This window comes from Haliaeetus albicilla, chromosome 5 (assembly GCF_947461875.1).
Source record: "Haliaeetus albicilla chromosome 5, bHalAlb1.1, whole genome shotgun sequence".
In the NCBI taxonomy this organism is placed as follows: domain Eukaryota; kingdom Metazoa; phylum Chordata; class Aves; order Accipitriformes; family Accipitridae; genus Haliaeetus; species Haliaeetus albicilla.
In genome coordinates, this window is record NC_091487.1 from 42952555 (window position 1) to 42970307 (window position 17753).

Below are 17753 nucleotides of genomic sequence, written 5' to 3' on the forward strand. Positions count from 1 at the left end.
CAAGGGCTCGGGGCTGCTCCGCGCTGGATCAAATCGGTCGTAACGATCTTGTGGGTCGGTGCGGCGCCCCCGGCGCCGGGAGGAGCGGGCTGTTTTGGTGTGCACCTTGCGCCCCTTTCTGGGCAGCGGTTCTACTTCGCGGGTCTGCGGTTTGGGGCTGGCGCTCGCCCCTTTTTTTTCGGGGCTCGCCAGCCCTTCGGTGCGCACAGCCCCACTTTGGGAGCCGGATTCCCCCATGGCTTTTTAAAACCCTTAAGCTAGAAAGTTGCGCATCGATTCAGCGCTGACACGCACCGAGAGCCTCTAAGGAAAAAAAGAAAAGAGAAAAGAAAAGAAGAAAAAAAAAAAATCCCCCTTGCTTGTTTTGTTTCTGCCTAAATGTCCATAGCGCGGAGCATCCCTCCAGGGAGCGCCGCTCGGAGGGGTGTTAATGTGGTCGATTTGGGGTACAAATGTTTGGAAATGTTTCCCGATTTTGCACAGAAGGAGGGGGGATTTGCAAACTGTTGCTGCCACATGGCTCCTCCAGCCTGCCCCATTCTCATTGTAATGAGGCCGGCGCGTGCCTCATCTGCCGCGCGGGCGCTGCCACGGGCCGGCCGGCCACGCCGCGTGACGGCGGGGGGGGGGGGGGGGGAGTGCGGGGGGGGGGGGCGCTGCCCCACGCGCCCCCGCGCCGGGACCCGGGGATCCAGCCCCCCCCCCCCCCACCGCCACCGGGTCCCGGTCCGGGTCCGGTCCGCTCTCCCCGCCGTCCCCTTGTGGCTCGGCTGCCGGCCCGTAAACCCGCAGAACCTTCCCGTTCGAGGCTGTAACGATCACTATTGAGCCTCCCGCTACAAATCGATGGCTTCTTTTCCATACAAATGCCTGCTTATGCCTTTATGTTCTCCATCTGTTTGTAGCTAACACCTGCCATTCAATAAATCGATTTGGCCATTTAATGTAACAGCTTCCCGGGACATTTTTTCGTGCCAGATGCCACAGCAGCTCCAAACCTCTTACCCCCCCCCCCAGCCCAGCGCCCCACCGGCACAGCCACCCAGCCCAAACCCTCTGCCGCGGCACCTGAAAAGTAAAGGAAACCTTAAAAAGTGTTGTTTTGTTTTGTTTTTTTTTTAAATGACTATTTCTAACACGGACCCCGCCGACCTCGGCTGCTTCTTTAACGCTGCCGTTTCCAAACGCCCGGGGAGCGATGTCCCGGCTGCCCCGCAGCCCACTGGCAGGTGCGTGCGTGGAACTGGGATTCCTGCGGGTCACAAGCAGCAGGGCAGTTTCTGACAGTTTTGCTTCCTTTTTATTTTACTTGCCGGCGGATTCTTTGCACGTTTTAAGGGATTTTTGCGTTTTAAGGACACAAAGACACTCTGCCTCCACGGCACGGGGCAAGGCTGCCTTGGGCCTTCCCTTCTAGGGACCGTGTGGGACAAGGGGCCTCATCCTTCTCCTTGCCTGGGGGGGCAGCCCTCCTTGAGGGCCCATTTTGCTGGGCATGGGGGGGCCGAGCCCCCCCGGCCTCTGAGCTGCAGCGATGCTGCGGTCCCCGGCAGCAAAAGCAAAGAGAGGTGGGCGCTGCTCTGCCCCACACCGGGGCAACCCCCGGGTTTCCCTTTGGCCGCCCCAAAACGCGCTCCACGCTAGGCCGGGCTGAGGGAGAAAGGTGGGTCTCTCTAGGTGTCACCCCGCAGGGCTCAGGGGAGGGAAACCAGCATCGCTGGGGATACGAGAAAGCGGCGTGAATAATACACCATGGGGAAGTTACGGGGCAGTTTCCTCACGGAGGAAGGGAGCAGCTCTCGGCTGGCCGAGTTCCTCCCGGGGAGGCGATTTCAGTGCTGCTGGGAGGTTGTTTGGCTGCGGTTGTCGTATAATTTACGGTGCCGGGTGCGTAGAGCCTTTGAAAGGTGCCTTTGGAAGGCACCTTTATTGCTTTAAATCTGAATAAATGCATAAAATGAAACATGTAATGCGAAAAATATAGTTATGTACATATTTCAGCTATGTGGGGCTGTTTCTCAATTAATTCAGTGCAGGCCATGGATACGTTTGCAAATGCACCTGGCTGTAAAAGCCTAATTTCCTTTGAAGGTCAGCAAGAAAGCCATGCAGCCGTTTGGCACTTTTACCTGAGATAGCTGGATAAAATCGGGCTTTCTCATAAAAGAAGCTGTGGCTGGAACTGAGAGTAGGTACCTAGGAGATGACTGAACCTTTCTCTTTTTTTGAACCTCAGAGCTGTGGTTGAGATTGGCAGGGGAGAGAGTTGGAGAGGATGGAGATGTCTCACTTGGAGCAGAGGTTCCCACGTTTTTGCTCATAGACGAGTCTCGTATGGGTCAACGTTCGTGGATGGGACACTGGCCTGAAGCAGCATAACAAAACAAGTACAGGCTGGCTTCTTAAAGGGGAAAAATTCCCTTTGCAGGCTCCACAGTAGATGTCCCATGGGCCAGGCTTTGGGAACTCCTGCATCAGAAGGTCTGTGTCTTCAAACAGATGGCCGGGCAGCCCTTGGCTACTTAGAATATGTTTGGGGCTATATTATATAGCACTGAGTAAAGAGATCTGTCACAGAAAAAGCAGTAAAAGGCACTTTTAACCCTTCCCCCGGGGAGTGGCGTGGATCCACGCTCCGCCTGCGTGACCAGTCCCTCCTCTCCCGTCCCCCATGCCGAGCCCACGGGATGTTTGGTAGGGACCCAGCATTGTGGCGCTCGCTTCAGACAGTCGGAGGAAGAAGCCTCAGACCTCTGGCATGTGAGATTTGGCAGAGCAAATACCGGAGCCAGGCGCGTACGGCCTCGGCATGGGCTGTCCCAGCGGGGCAGGACGGAGAGGAGAGCGGAGGGGGGAGTTGGGAAGAGCTTCTGGAGCGGCCGGAGGTGGATGGCGTCCCACCCCGCGGAGGCTGATGACACGCCGTCGCCCCGGTGGTATCTACCTACTCCGGGCTGGTCCCTCGTAGCAGGGGGTGCGCTGCCATCAAGGGTGGTGGTCGTGCCGCCTTCTCGCCGAGCTCTTCTGCTTTCCTCAACTCTCCTGGTAGCCCGGCGTTGGGCAGAAGCTGTTGAATGCCCGGGACTGAGTTTCTGGAGAGACGTGGAGGCTGGCGCTAGCGGGAGAAGGTCTGGGGGACTCGGTGGAGTTGCACCTGCTTGTGCACCAGGGTAAGCTGCAGCGAGGCAGTTGTAACTTCTCAGAGCTGCACACCGGTAAAAGTTAAAGGTATTTAAAACCCAGCTGGCCACTTAAGTAAGAAAATCCATTTTAAGATCCCTTCACTGGAGGTAAAACTTACTAATGACTTAAGAGAGAGAAAGGCCATCCTAACTTTTTACCCGTAGCATTTATATTTATTTCTAGTAAAAAAGATGTTAACCAGGACCAGCTGCTTCCACAGCCCATCAAAAGCAATCCTAGATTGTCCAGATGGAGTCACTCAAGACAGAGGCATGAGCGAGGGCTGCCACCGGCTCCAGGATTTCTGGGTTTGTCCTATTTTAAGAAGATCTCACATCCTGCAAACACTGCTTATGGGAAATGATTGGATGCAGAAATCCTAGTGGGGGCCCATGAGGCAGCCTCATGCGGAGATGTGGCAGTGTGGCACGCTGACATTTTGACATAACGTGGTGATGATTTTATGTTAGCATCAGCCCTCCAAGAGGAAAGTAAATATGTGACATATTGTTCGGGGAAACAAAACAAACCAGACAATGAGGTCCTGTGCCCAGTGACTGATGTAGCCTGTGCAGGCCCATGCAAAACCTCTTCTCCTTTGTGATCTGGGGATGCTGGGAAAATGAGTGCATCAGGGTATCCAAAACCCATCCCTGGCCCATCCAGCCCTCCTCGCTTTTTGTCTTTGTGTGCGGCCATGCAGGGAGCAAACACAGAGCACCCGCTGCGCTTCTATTGTTTCTCCTGTCTAATGGCCCTACTTAGCCACGGAGGAGCGGGATGGATTTGCGCCTTGCGCACATTGTTCTTGGGGTTCAAAAGAATACTTAAACTAGAGCAGTAGTTAGTATGACAATGGAATAGAAATGAACATTCACTCCAGTGGCTGTGGATGGCACAGGGGCTTAGATAATGGGACGAGGGGGAAGAAAATTAATGAATCTGTCTGTCTGTCTGTTGACCCATCAGCATAAATATCTTGTCAGTCATATGTGACAGCAGATCTAGTTGGCTGGTAAGAGCTATGCTTGCCCAGGCTCCCAGCCATATTCTTTAAATCAAAAGTTTCATCAGGTAATTTAGCAGACTGAAGAAAGCTGGTACTTGACCACATGGTGAGCCACAAATGGACGTGCAATAAACGCTTCGTCTGTGAGCGTTAAATGATGCAAAACAATGGTACATTGAGAACACAGGTACCGACTTCTTCCTCCCGCTCTGTGCCCATGGATGCTCGTGGAGATGCTCCTTCACAGCCTACACAGGAGCCTTTCTTGAGCTCAGCAGCTGCGGAGACTCCCTGTCAGTCTCTTTAATGCACTTACATAGGTCTGTGCCGTCACCCTTAGCCAGCGGGGAGGCATCAAGAAGTCTTCTGTCACTGGGTCCCCTTTGTCAGAGGCTGCTTAAGGGGAGCAACCTCTGAAGTCTCCCCAGGTGAGCAGATCACCTGTGGGAGGGCAGACAGCAGCATCCATCCCGTCCTGGAGGCGGAGGTAGCTGTCGTGGTGGAGCGATTAACCAGTGGGGTAAGGCTGACCTACCGTTTCATTTAAAAGCCTGGGGTGAGGGAGGCATGGCCCATTCTGTGTGGTTCTTCCTGTACGTACGTACATACACAAACCCAGGGTGGGAAAACTTTCTTCTCAGAGCTTAGGATGGGATTTGTCTCAGCTTACTTTAGCCGTGTAATAGGTAGATAGGCTCCGTTAATTATCTACGTTTCCTCTTGAGTCAACACTGAGAGATGGGACCATATCGCTCATCCCGGGAGGGCACTCTGTGCTCGACAGGATGAATCATCATCTGCAGAAACCCTTCTCTCTCCATTGACTCCAGAGAAACCCACATGACTAGATCAGGTGAGACCCCCTAATTTTTAGAAAGCTAAAGCAAAGTGAGATTTATCCCTTCCTTAGTGTCTGAGCAGAGCAGGAACGATCTGGTTTGCCCTGATGCACAGCAGCCTGTGGCAGAGCTGGGACCAAAGGGTGGCATCTCTGAGCATCAGCCACTGGCCAGCACTTGGGGTGTCTGGCTGAGACTGGGATCAGGGGTGTCCCAGTTCTGGCAAGACAATCCTTAAGACAAAACTTGCAGAACTAGCCACAGGACAGAAGGAGATAAAGCCTTGTAGATTGCTTGCATTTTGACACTCTTTCCACTGAAACCTTCCTTATGCCGCAGCAGGACATCTGAGTAAAAGGCACCGCTACAACCCAGAAAGGGTGCAAGCTGGGATATCTAGATTAAGCCAGGGATCTGTACCACAATCATGATGCTGAACGGATTAATTGGTAAAAACCAGGTTGTGCGCTGGGGACTGGATTTTGAGCACCCTTTCAACTTTGGGGGAAGGAGAGTCTAACGCAAGATTCTGTTTTAGGCCCATTGTCAACAAAATCTGGAGTGTTGCAGCAAAGGTAGGGGAAGGAATGTTTCAAATGATATATACCACAACTGACAAACTCTTTGTAGGTTACAAAGCATTTCCATCTTACCATTTATACATTCAGAATGCTCCAAAACAGATACTGCGATGAATCAATAGCTTTTAAAATATGTCTGGGTTTTATTAATTCATTAGGGGATCTCATAGTTAACCCTTGAGTAATCAGCTTAAAAGCAGAAGGCAGATTTACTGGCATACGGTTTTACATGGACATTTTGCTGGTCAAATGCCAAGATGTATAACAATTTAGATGTCCAGCATGTTTATTATGTAGGATCTAGCAGAGGCTCAAGCCTTCACTCTTGAAACGTACACAGTGGCAGCTCAAGTCTTTGGAGAATATCACCAAACTGGGATGCTTTATCTCATGTACTGGGAAATGTTTTATTCTGTTCATGATGAATTGTCCAGTGAAGGCACTTTACACAATATATTGTACAACTGCTTATTTTGGTGCCTGCTTGTTTTCCTGTTTAAGAGTTTTGGCCACATTTTCATGTTGTGTTTCATTTCATGCTTGCTGCAGCCCCCCTGCTGATGAGTGCTGCTTCTTGTCTCATTTTAGAAACAATTCACAGCTGATTAATTTCTGCTAACTCTTCAAACTGATGAAAACAGTAAGCATTCATTTGCAAGGACTAATTCCAGCTTTAAAGTATTCCTAGATGTATCTTTTTTACTTGAGATTTTTGGCAAGGCTTTCATGAGTCTTTTTCCTGGTCATTTCCCATTCCTTCTCCCATCAGGCATGGTAGCAGGAGTTGGAATGGGAGGGTAGCCTATGACCTGTCACCTTGAATTCTAACCACCATGATATCTGCTTTTTCTCAGACCAAGTGTAGATGACAGGGCTGAAAAATCACCAGGGACAGCTTCCCCTACATTAGTTCTCCAGCAGTGACTGCCACCGGTGGAGCTCTAGCAGGGAAGCAATGATAGAAGTTGCTAGAGATGAAAGTCTGGCAGGGATACGACTGCTAGTGCAAATTCTGCCTGCTCCCTCCTGCCTGCTCTGCTTGCCGGGGGGGGACAACACCCAGTTCACTGGTACACTTAGGGCAGGTGGCACGGGAGCTATATAATCCCACAAAATATTCTCTCTGGTGGCCCTGTTTCAAAGTATCTCTTCATCCTGCAAACAGTGGGGAAATGGTTAAAGACAGGAAATACATCCACCTGCTAATGTAGGCTCTTAATGAAAGTGGCAACGCTATGCTCACCTGAGGCAAGGCAGCCCTGCCAGGAAGCTCTTCCGAAACCCAGATGTAGGTGTTCCTCGTGGTGGAAAATACTGCACTGACCTGAGCTGTGTTGTTAGCCAGCACTACAGCAGGACAAGAGTGGTGAGTTGGAGAGACACAAGCCGGGTGATGGGACGGAAGCTTATCTTTGGTCTGTTGCTGGTGCGGTTTTGCTTGGAGTTTGCGGCTGAGGTCAGAGATTGTGGGATGTGCTGGATGTTTAAGGGGAGAATAAGCACTGGATAGGTAAGGTGACATTGCTTGTAAAGATCTCAGCATAAAGAATGAAGGAAAGCTGAAAAAGGACATAAGAATAGAGAGAAAGGAGAAAAAGTATGGAGGTATGTACTTTGTATGGTGTGGAGGAGGTAGGGCAGGGGGCTGGGTCTAGGGTGCCCAGGAAGCCTGCTTTAGCACACAGACCTGCGATATCCCAGACATGGGTGTATCTGCTCTTCTGAAGGTAACATTTTGGGGGGGGAAAAAAAAACCCCCAACGAACAACTGCATGCCTCGACTGTGCATTGGTTGGCATCAGTTCTCAGAACAGGTTCTTAGCTCTGACTCTTGTTTCTCTTCTTATTTACCAGATAGGCAAATTGGTGAAATCAAGCTTGATCTTAAAATTGCTATTCACGTTACTTTCATTTACGTTGCTTCTAACCACAGTCATTCAGAGGCAGCCAGCAAGGGTGATTAGAAGTTTCATAGAAATCACCATACTCTAAGTGACTGCAGCCTGGATGAGGAAATACCAAAAAAAGCCACTGTACAAGTACAATACTTAAAGAACAGGACCTTTCTTAGCAAAACATAGCAAAGATCACAGTATGGTTGAGGTTTGTAGTGTATAAACACCAAAGCGGTTTCAGTTCACTCCTAAAATAACAGAGATTGATAAGTTTTGTTGCTTAGAAATCTGCTGAAGAGTCTAAGCCTTGTATTGCTGTGGACTTTAAAACACTTCAAACAACAGACTCAGTACTGCCGTATTTTTTTGTAATGCTGTGTGTAGAGCTTAGCTAGCCTGGAAATGTGCTGCCCATAATCCTATCAGACGCTGTTAAACCAATGAAAGCGGCTGCCAAATTCTGTGTCAGTGGGTCACAGTTCAGACCAGGTTCCTGTGAACATTCTTCTTGAATTCAGTGCTGCTGGGAGATTTTGGACACACAGCTTTACGGTCTGATACCTTCTCTTCCTAATGGATCCACTACAGCAAAAGCAGAAGCAGTGCAAACTATTCTGCGTTGCCCATCTCTAATGTTCCTTGGCCAATGTGGAGGGGTAGCCAGTAGCATTAGAAAGTTGGTACTACACCCATCGGAAAAGATGCTTGCAGGCTTTGCCTGTGGATCGGTATCCATTGGCAGTGAGGCAGAAACCATCCAATTCATTGTATGCAAGATGGGTAGTACGTATAGATGGCAGTGACTTTTGGTCACTAACGTGTTGGGTGGTGACCTGGAGAGAAGCCACAAGTCACAACCAGTTCCCTAAGCCAGCAGGTCCTGCTGGTGATTTGGCCAGAGACTGCTTGGTTGCTGATTTCCAGCAGTGGTTAGGCTTGGGGGTTGTACTCCAGAAAGCGCCAGGGCTGGATGGAATGTGGACCTTTCAGTTGCTAACAGATGAAAGTGAATTTACATTGCTTTGACCTAAAGGTTAGGAAGTCACGGAAGTCATTGCTGTGTTAGACGTCCTTGAAATTCAGAGTGCAAAGTTTGTATCCATACCTGGTAAAGTCACGTAGGGATGGTCAGAAAGTACCTGACTCTCTTCCTTTCCGGAGCTGTCGTCTCCATCCTGTCCTAACGCAGTACCACGGTAATGGGAAGACTCCCTCGGCTGAGCTCAGGGCAGCGTTTCCCATCAGGATTTGTTAGATCCTGTTACTTTCCTCTCCTCCATCTAGGTGAGATCTTACTGTGTTTGGGGTGCTGGATTGCCATTGCCTGCTATTGGGATACCTGCAGAGGCAGGGCATTTGGGCAATAGGGAACAGAGCAGCACCAAGCAGGGTGTAAGCCTAATTCAAACGTGCAAATCAGGAACAACGTTTTGCATTGCTCAGAGAGGGCGTGTGTGTGTGTGTGAGGTTTAGAAGAAGTTTTTCATGGGCTATTCATCTTTACAGCAAGTTCCTTTTCACTCTCCACCTACAAGTCCTTTCACTCAGCCCATTAACCTGATTTCTTCGAAGCCTGCTTGTGGCGTGATACAGCTGTTTTAATAGTAGCTGTATCTGTAGAGAGCTGATATTACCTTGAGATTACAGGTGTGTTCTTATCATCTGGTGAGCCTAAGGCAGAGTTAAACTGGAGTGCGACTCAGAGGAACTGAAAGTGGGCTGTATGCACTCATTTATAGTAAATGAGAAGTTTGCTGAAAGAAGGTGGATCGTCTGTGAGTCAACACCTTTATCTGCTGTCCTGGTGTGTCATACACCGGTATCCACTCGGCTGCGCAGGAAGGGCTGCGTTCTTGTTCCCCGTGTGATTATGAGAGCTGCCAGCAGGCAGGGTACTACTGAAATACGTACCTCGCCGGGCTGTGGTCCTCGCCTGTGTGACTGTCCGTGGCAGGGCTGCAGGAGCTGGGTGAGCATCTTGCTGCTCCCTGCTCTCTGCAGCACTGCCATCCTGCTGGTCCTGCCCTACCTGGGGGCTGCCGGGGTCCGGGTGCTCCGCTGTCTCCAGCTTTCCTGCTTCTCCTGAGATCAGGAGTGTTAACCCGGAGCCGCTTTCCTGAAAATAACCTAGGGGAATAGCCCAGCGCATAAGCAGGATTGCACAACTCGTGTCCTGTAACACGGTCCCGTGGCCAGAGAAAAGCCACAGTGTACAGCCTTCTCCAGCCTCTGGGAAAAGATAGGGGTCCCCCATCCAGAAAGGCCGAGTGCCGCTGCCTGATGCACCCTCAGCCCGTGCCCGGGCCAACAGTGGAGTTTTTGGGGGAGAAGAGCTGTTGCGCATCAGCTATATACTGACATTGCTTTGCTGGGAGCAGAGAAACGGTGATGTGCATACAGTGGATCAACAGATGCGCGCTAACCTTTTCTGCTTTTTAGCTCTACCTCCAAGCAGAAAATTCACGTTTTTCTTTTTGCAGTCACAGAAATGCAGCTGGCTTGGTCAGAGCCCATCAGAATATGGTTTTGTTGACTCAAGATTATTCATTTAGCAGATTTCCGTTGGAGCTGCTCACAAATGTGGGAATTGCTGGGTTAATCTTCATAAAAGATAGAAGAATTGGCAGCAGAAGGAATTTTTTGAAAAAGCAAATTAAAGTAAAGGAAAGAAGTGGGTGCGAAATAAATTATTTGCGGTGGAGTGTTTTCCTTTCTGAGCTAGCAGAGAATGTAAGGGTATTTCCTGGGGAGAAGAATGTCACATTTAGAGGTGTCCTTCCTTTGCTAATAGAGGTGAAAATCCCTAACAGTTAAACATTTTCAGCTCCAACATGCCCGTTAGTGGCAGAAGAGGCTCTGTGATTAGTATTTGCTGGCCCTTTGGGCCTTCAGTTTAGTTCCCACATACATTTAATTTGCCGCAAAGAACAAAGTTGCAGTACAATTGGTCGAGGAAGCTTTTCCAAATTGTGTTATTGTGTTGCATGTGCCTGAGTAATTCCTGCGAAGAAGGAAACATGAACTAATGTAACATATTTATCGCACAGCTCAGAGAAGCTGTGGCTGTTGCCAGAGGAGATGTCTCTTCATAAACCTGCCTATTGGATTTTTCACATGAGAAAAGATTTTTCTAGGTGGCAATTTGGTTCAGCGCCCTGCCCCGTCGGCATCGCTTTGAGAGGTCCGGTGAGCCCTGGGGAACAGAGCGTGCCGCACTGCGCTTGAGGCATCCTGAGGATCTTCATGCTACAGCAGGAGCTTCGGGTCCAAAAGGATAGAGCTCATGCAAAAATTCTGGTGGGAAAGGGTCAACAACATATGAAATGAAAACAGAACAGTGGATCTCTGTCATCTCCCAAGTCTGAGCAACTAGGTCAGGGCATAGCCTTTCTGGCAGACTCTTGGAGTCTGGTAGACCCCTAGGTATTTGCTGTGTCTCTTCATCCTTTATAATGCAAGCAGAAACAATTTTTTTTTTCTGTCATTATAACAACATTCAACTCGGAACTGGCTTCAGGACCTGGAGGAAGAGGTGCAAGGAGGTTCTTTGGGCGTCTCCCAGATGTAGCTGATATGCTTATTTGAAGAGGGCAGACACGTACCTGAAGAGGGGTTTTAGAGCTTTTGGCTTTCACTGCTTCAGCCAGCTGCTCTTTCTGGTGGGCTTGGACAAGTCTACCCTCAGCTTAGTGTCAAGCCTAATTTGCAAAGAAAGGGCAAAATACTTACTGTTTTCCTTAACGAGCAGGTTCTGTATGTTCCTAAGTCCCTCATGTCTTGCAGCAGGTCTGGCTTTGTTAATGTAGGGAGTCCTGAGAGATGGCCTTACACAACCTGGAATGACACTGCTTGAGAAATGTCTCCTACATGAGGTCTCCGGTACTTCTGACTCCCTTTTGAGCAAAGAGCATCATGAGAGTTTTTCCCTCAGACCTGGAAAGCGTAACCTCTGGTGTGAGCCTGCCTTGCATTGTGAACGTGACTGCGTGTGTCTGAGTGCGTGCAGGGGAGCAACACCCTCAAAACTTCCAAAGCTGAAGTTTGCATTGAGTGTATGGAGGTCTCTTATTGAAAATAACCCTCACAATTTAATGCGTTCAGCAGAGTGCCGCACAATCTGCGGAGCTCCTGTCCCGATCTGGATGTCCGTCTGACTGAGGTGCTTTGGGAGCTGAACTTATGATTGTGCCCATTACAGAAAGATCATCAGCCGAGAGGTCAGGGCGGGAGCCGAATGGTGACGGGTTTGAGCGATGTTGATATTTGGAGGCAGGACTGGTTCAGATTCAAGGTTTCAAACACCGGGCATGGAATGTGCAAGACAGTTTTTAATTAGCCTTCAGTCCATTGTAGTTCTCTCGTTAATCCTTCAGTGCAACTAACCTTTGCAGTAGGTGAACTTTTTCCTTTTTCCCTTGTCACACATCTAGGTCCCACTTCGTGCCCATTCTAATTACTAGTAAAATACAGCATCTTTATGATGCCCTGGTAGTCCAGAGACTCCAGTCCGGGGCAGGAAATTCCCATCATTAAGGGTTTGCTGAGCTCTCTCTCTCCAGAAAATGACATGTACTAATTACATCATTTTGATGTATATGATACCCAAACCAAACATGTTATAAATTAGCAAAAGCTCATTTGTTTCATGAAAAGTATTGTTCTTCTTTTATTCAATGACCTTTTTGTTCCTCTACATCCTGGACCAATCAAGTGCTGGTGCAGTCGCTGACTTCTGAGCACAGACAATAGCTTATTCCGTCTATTCTGTTCAGATGACTGTAGGAATAGGCAGTCACTTTGTCATGTGGAGACTGGAGGTTGTATAAAACCCTTTTTCCCACCATTTAGAGAGAGTCTGAATCCTGAGAGGAAAACCCTGTCATAATAATAATAATAATAATCCAGAAGCTAGAGCCCATTGAAGTTTTCTCAGCTTTATGATTTGGGTGGGGTTGGAATGCAGCCCTCCCCAGCCGAAGCTCACTTGAATTTTAAGAGCTATAGCATGGATTGGCTTTCTCTACGTTTCTAGCAACAGGCTGTGTTTTTTTTCAATGAGCTTTATATGCAGTTTCCAGAGCGAAACTCCGGCACTTGTGAAGGTGGCGGGTCCAGGGGCTGAGTGGTGCAAGGCTGTCGCTCTCTCCTCTCAACCTTGCGGGATGGGGAGGTCCCTTTCTCCTGTGCGCTTGTTGAGTGGCCCAGCACGATGGTCCTGGGCTGGACTGGATGCCCTCTGAGCGGCTGTCATGCGAACACGCAGCCACCATCGGCCACCTTCCCAACGCCGCGGCGTCTGTTGCATGTTACCAAGGCATGACAGAGGGGCTCTTCTCCAGATAAAGCATCCTGTGGGAAATTCCTCTGGGAAGGCGCCGGGCCGGGAGATGGAAGGAGCAGGGTGATGGGCGAGCTGTCACCATAGCAAAGTTCCTTGGGTACCTTCTGTAGGTGGCCTTAGCGACCAGCACCCTGGGACTGGGGCTGGGGAGGTGTGCTGGGGAAATGCAGGTGGATGATGGCAGGAGCCGCCGCTGTGCCGGGAGGCTCTGCCTGGCAGTGTTCCATACCATCCTGGCACCGAGGCACCTCGTCCGCGAGATCCCTGTGGCCAGGCAGAGAGGAGCAGTGGTCCGGTGGGACCTCTTGGGCAAGGTCAGGGCTCGTAGCAGCCCCTTGCCGTGCCACGGGGTCCTAGGGAGCAGGCAGGGACGGAGTGAGGAGGGAGCAGAGGCAGGCGGAGGACTGAGACCTCTGTAAAATCCCAGGAACTGCAGCAGCTCTCCAGTGCCACCAGTATCGACAGGAGAAGCACCGAGACACAAACTGAGAGGCGTTACGTGTGTTTGGTGGGGCTAGGAGAGGGCTGAGAGACCTCATTAGCATCATTCATATATTTCTGAGAGGTCATTTAATACCGTTCTTCTTCCTACCAGCCCTTTTGGAAGCCAGCGTGTACCATTCACAACAAGTGTTTATCTTCCAGTTTTAAAGACAGACGTCAGAATATTTCCCTCCTTATTCATGCTCCATCTTTTCTCACAGCCCAATTATTTGTGACATCACCACCTTTTCCTCCTCAGCCCCAGACACAGTGTTTCTGTGGCTACAATTTCCTGGACAAGAGTTTCCAGTTTGCATTGTTGGGGGGGGAAACAGGAGGGGGAAAAAAAAAAAAAAGGTTGTTTCGTGTGGAAACATTAAATGAGAAATGCAGCCATGGAAAACTCAGATGCGCGCACACACATGCACACACGCAGAGAGAGCAACAACAACAACCACCAAGGTTATTATAATTAATTTAAAATCTGTTTAGAAAAGCGTTCCTTTCATGTTGGACGGGCTCTTTAAGTGGCTCAAGAAGTATGAAAAACAGGAAATCAAACTGCCTCATTAGGAATTGACTCTGCTCAGTAATTAGAAGCTAGAAAACAAAACAAGGAAAAGCAGGTGGCGAGTGAGCTCCAAGCAGGCAGCTATTGTATCATTTCAGCGTTCTGCAGGCTAACAACGTTATTTTTTCAGAAAAGTGTTACTTCCATGGAGAAATGATTATGAGAATCATCCAAAGTTTAATGGGAAAGTGCTGCTTGCTCAAACTCAATACGGAGGCTGCTAGCTTGCCTCAGCCTGGGGTTTAATTCATAATTAGGCGGTATTTTGCTGCATTTAAAAAGACAACTCTGTTCTCCAGCATTGACTGCTCTCCTGCGAAAATCATGTTAAAAGTAATTACCAAGTGATACCATATTTTGCTGATACAATCAGATGAGATAACCCTAGACATTAATATCAATTATATTTTCTAACAATAACCTTTGCTGAGCAAATGCTGCCAGTGATTTCCAGCAAATATCTGTTTATGTTTTAGTCATGCTGGAGTAAGGCTTTGCTTGCTGTACCCGCTTACTCCTTCAGTTTTTCAGGAACGTGCTTTTTGCAGAGAGCTCACTTCCAAATGCCACCCACAATCACTTGCCAAAACTGAATTTGAATTGTGTGAGCAATAGTCACTACAGGGATGGGTGATGGTCGCGGGGCTTTCTGACTCATTTCACCGCACCCAGGGAAGGCGCACCTTGCAAAAGGCAAACACCTGTGGGGAACAGGGATAGCTCTTCATTGATCCGTAAAATCAGTTTGTAAATAAATCAAATCTTTTCCCCAGAATTAAGTAGATGGATGCAAAAGATCTAAAAAACCAACACGAACATCACCAAACTTTTTTGTGTGGGGAATAACGATGAAGGAAATGGCTTTCTTCGCATGGCTCTCTCGCGGGCGGAAAATAGAAGCTACTTTTGTTGTATGCATTTTTTTTTCCAGTGGGAATTTTAGTCCAGGTCTCTAAAAACAACAAATACTAACTGATGATAAAGCATGAGTATTTACCTACTGTTTACTGCTGACATCCTGTCAGGATATGGTGCGGCTGAGCGAGTGTGTTTCGGCTCAAGATGGGCCCGGTGACTTTGCAGGATGAAGCCCTTGATATGGGGAATGTTGATCGGATGGAGGCAGCAGAGCCGGGCAATTTAATCCCCTTGCCAGCCAGGCGCTTCGTGGCTCCGTGGTGGTGTGTCCCTGCGGGCAGCTGGAGGCTGCGGCCAGGGGAGAGGGCAACCCTTCCCGCGGCGCCCGCAACGAAGGGTTAGGTATGGCGCGAGGCAAGCTGAAAGCCAGCTGCAATCAAAGCAGGTTCCCTGGCGTAAACAGGGTGTCAGCAAGTTTAAAAATCAACCTTCCTGCGGACGAGCGGAGCCACGGGGCCGGGGAAGAGCCGCGATCCGCACCGGGCTGGCTTACGCCGAGACTGGCACCGCGGGAGGGACTGTGGCCGCTGCGGAGGTTTGCGGCCTCTGGCATGTTTCTTATCCTTGTAATGAAACTCAGGGGGACAAAGAAGGAAGGTTCTGCCGGGTGTTCGGGTTTATGTGGTGAGCAGCCGCCAGCCCACTCCCCGCAGGGATGGCGTGAGCACGGCCGTGCCCTGCCTGCGCCTGGGGTGGCTGGGCTTGGGGCAGGACGTGTGTCCCAGCCATCAAATAAAAAAAGAAATTCTATCGACTGTTATAAATAATGACTCCTTAAGTCACTTATTCCTCCAGGCAAAGGCTTCCAGCAACTAGGAGGGGACATGGCGGAGCCTCCACAGTTAAGAAGGGAGCTCCCTGTCGCTTGCTGCCAGCAGTGGGTGCATGGCCCTTTTCTGCACACGAGTTGTCCGTTTCGGGCTGCTCCCTGCCCTGGACAGGCTGCTTAGGGAGGGAGAGGTTAGAGAGTGGATGGAGCGGTTCACAGCCGGCCCAGAACTGTCCTGGGCTGCACATCACTGCCCATGGCTTGCCTTGGGTGGGAGCTCTGGTCCGGGCAGCTTTTGAAATCAAAGCCTGGGCTGCTTTTCCATCCTGAAGACAGTTTTCTTGTACAAGGCGGTAGGGGCAAATCCTCTGGTTTGTATGTGAGGAGGCCCCTGGAGCGTAGCATTAGCACTGTATGCAGCACAGACATGCCTTACGTTGCTTGATTTATCTATTAAAGAGCTTCTCGCTCCCAGCCAGCAGACTGCCACGATGGATTGGTTCCCCGTTGGTGGAACATGGGCAAGTGCTGTGTCTGGTGGAGGAGGAAAGGTGTGGGAGTCTCGCCTTGCCAAAGGGTGCAGGTCAGCATCAGGAATGTTCCCAGATGCCCATGTGCTGCCTGCTTGGGTGGGAAACGTGCCCCTTTCACCTGGTCGGTGCCTCGGAGGCTGGCTCTGGGCTGCCGGGAGCCACCCTGCTGAAAAAAAGGGACCTTGTGCTGGCAAGGAAGATCAGATAGGTTGAAAGCACCACAGACTGCCAACCTTCCCTTGACGGAATGGCCCCAGAAAATGTGGGTGTGGATTTGACTATCCTTTTCTCTCCCATCGCCCTCTTTGGGGGATTTCCTTTGGTCAGCAGGCTTGCATTTCTTTCCTGTTGTGATACATGCGTTTGCTGCAAGGCTAGAGGTTTCCTTACCGGCAAGTTGAACCCTATTCCTAGATCTATTGACATTTACTATAAGTGCTTGAGCTGGGCAAATAATCCATGAATATATGTTGACATTTCTAAATCCATTTGCTTTGGCTAGTACTACACCTGTCTAGGGATTACTCTTTGCAAACATTCAGTGGACTGACTTCTGCCCTAAATATTCACAGAAAGTGTCTTTCAGCATCTCAGAGACCAGGTTTGAATCGGGCTTACAAATGTGTGAGGGTGGGAACTGCCTCCTTGCGTATTTATTGGAGAGCAGATATAATTTCATGGCTCAATTGCCTGATTGCAAGCAACCGCATTACTTAAAACTGAGGTAACTCTAACACGAGCGGCCTTCGAACCCTACGTTGCTACGCTTCATCTACATGGCCAAACATTAGAAACTGCACAAATCAACATGACAAACGAACCTGTGGAAACCATAAATAACTTTAAACAACAACAAAAAGCTCCGAATACATCAAATGTGGATAATTTGCTGGGATCCAGAAGTTCTAAGCAGGCACAGCTAATGATTTCCTGTGGTTTCACAGTGTGGTGGCCAAGCGAGGGATGCGGGGGGGACGCCACGCCACCCCCCCGTATTGTTTTAATCAGGCTCTTGTAGGTGGAATTTGTGAACTCATGAGAATGAAAGTTTCCCAGCCCTGGCGGGGATCCAGGCAGAGTTTGGGCAGACATTGTGCAAACTTCCCCGTGCATCTCCAGGGGCTGATTTACCGCAGGATGAATGGGGACCCCGAGCCTCCCCACTAGCATAGCCCGGCATCTCCCGCATCTCCCAGTCGCAGGGTGGGTGAGCGGCTGGGCTGCCCATCATCGCGGCTCTGCCTCCTTCTATCCCTCCCTTCTGCGAGAGGAGGAGGTATCGCTCCCTCTCGCAAAGCAGCCTCAATCCTGATTTACATCAGGCTTGCTATTACAGTCCTGGGAACCCCAAAGTTGCTGGATTAGGTTCTTTCGTTGTTTTTACACACGTCCCTTTGGGGCTGAGCTGAGCTGTTAAAAATAAGGCACTAGAAAGACAAATGGTTTCCGGGGGGGGAAGGGAGAAGGGAAGAGGCTTAGGACAGCTGTAAAATGCTGCAAGGTTAAATAAAACATTCGACTGCTTGTGTAGTTCTTCCTCGTGTTCCTGAAACCACTGACAACCTGAAGAAGCTGGAGGAATCATTCTGCTTGCTGTGTGTGTTTTGTTTTTTTTTTAAACTTGTTACACA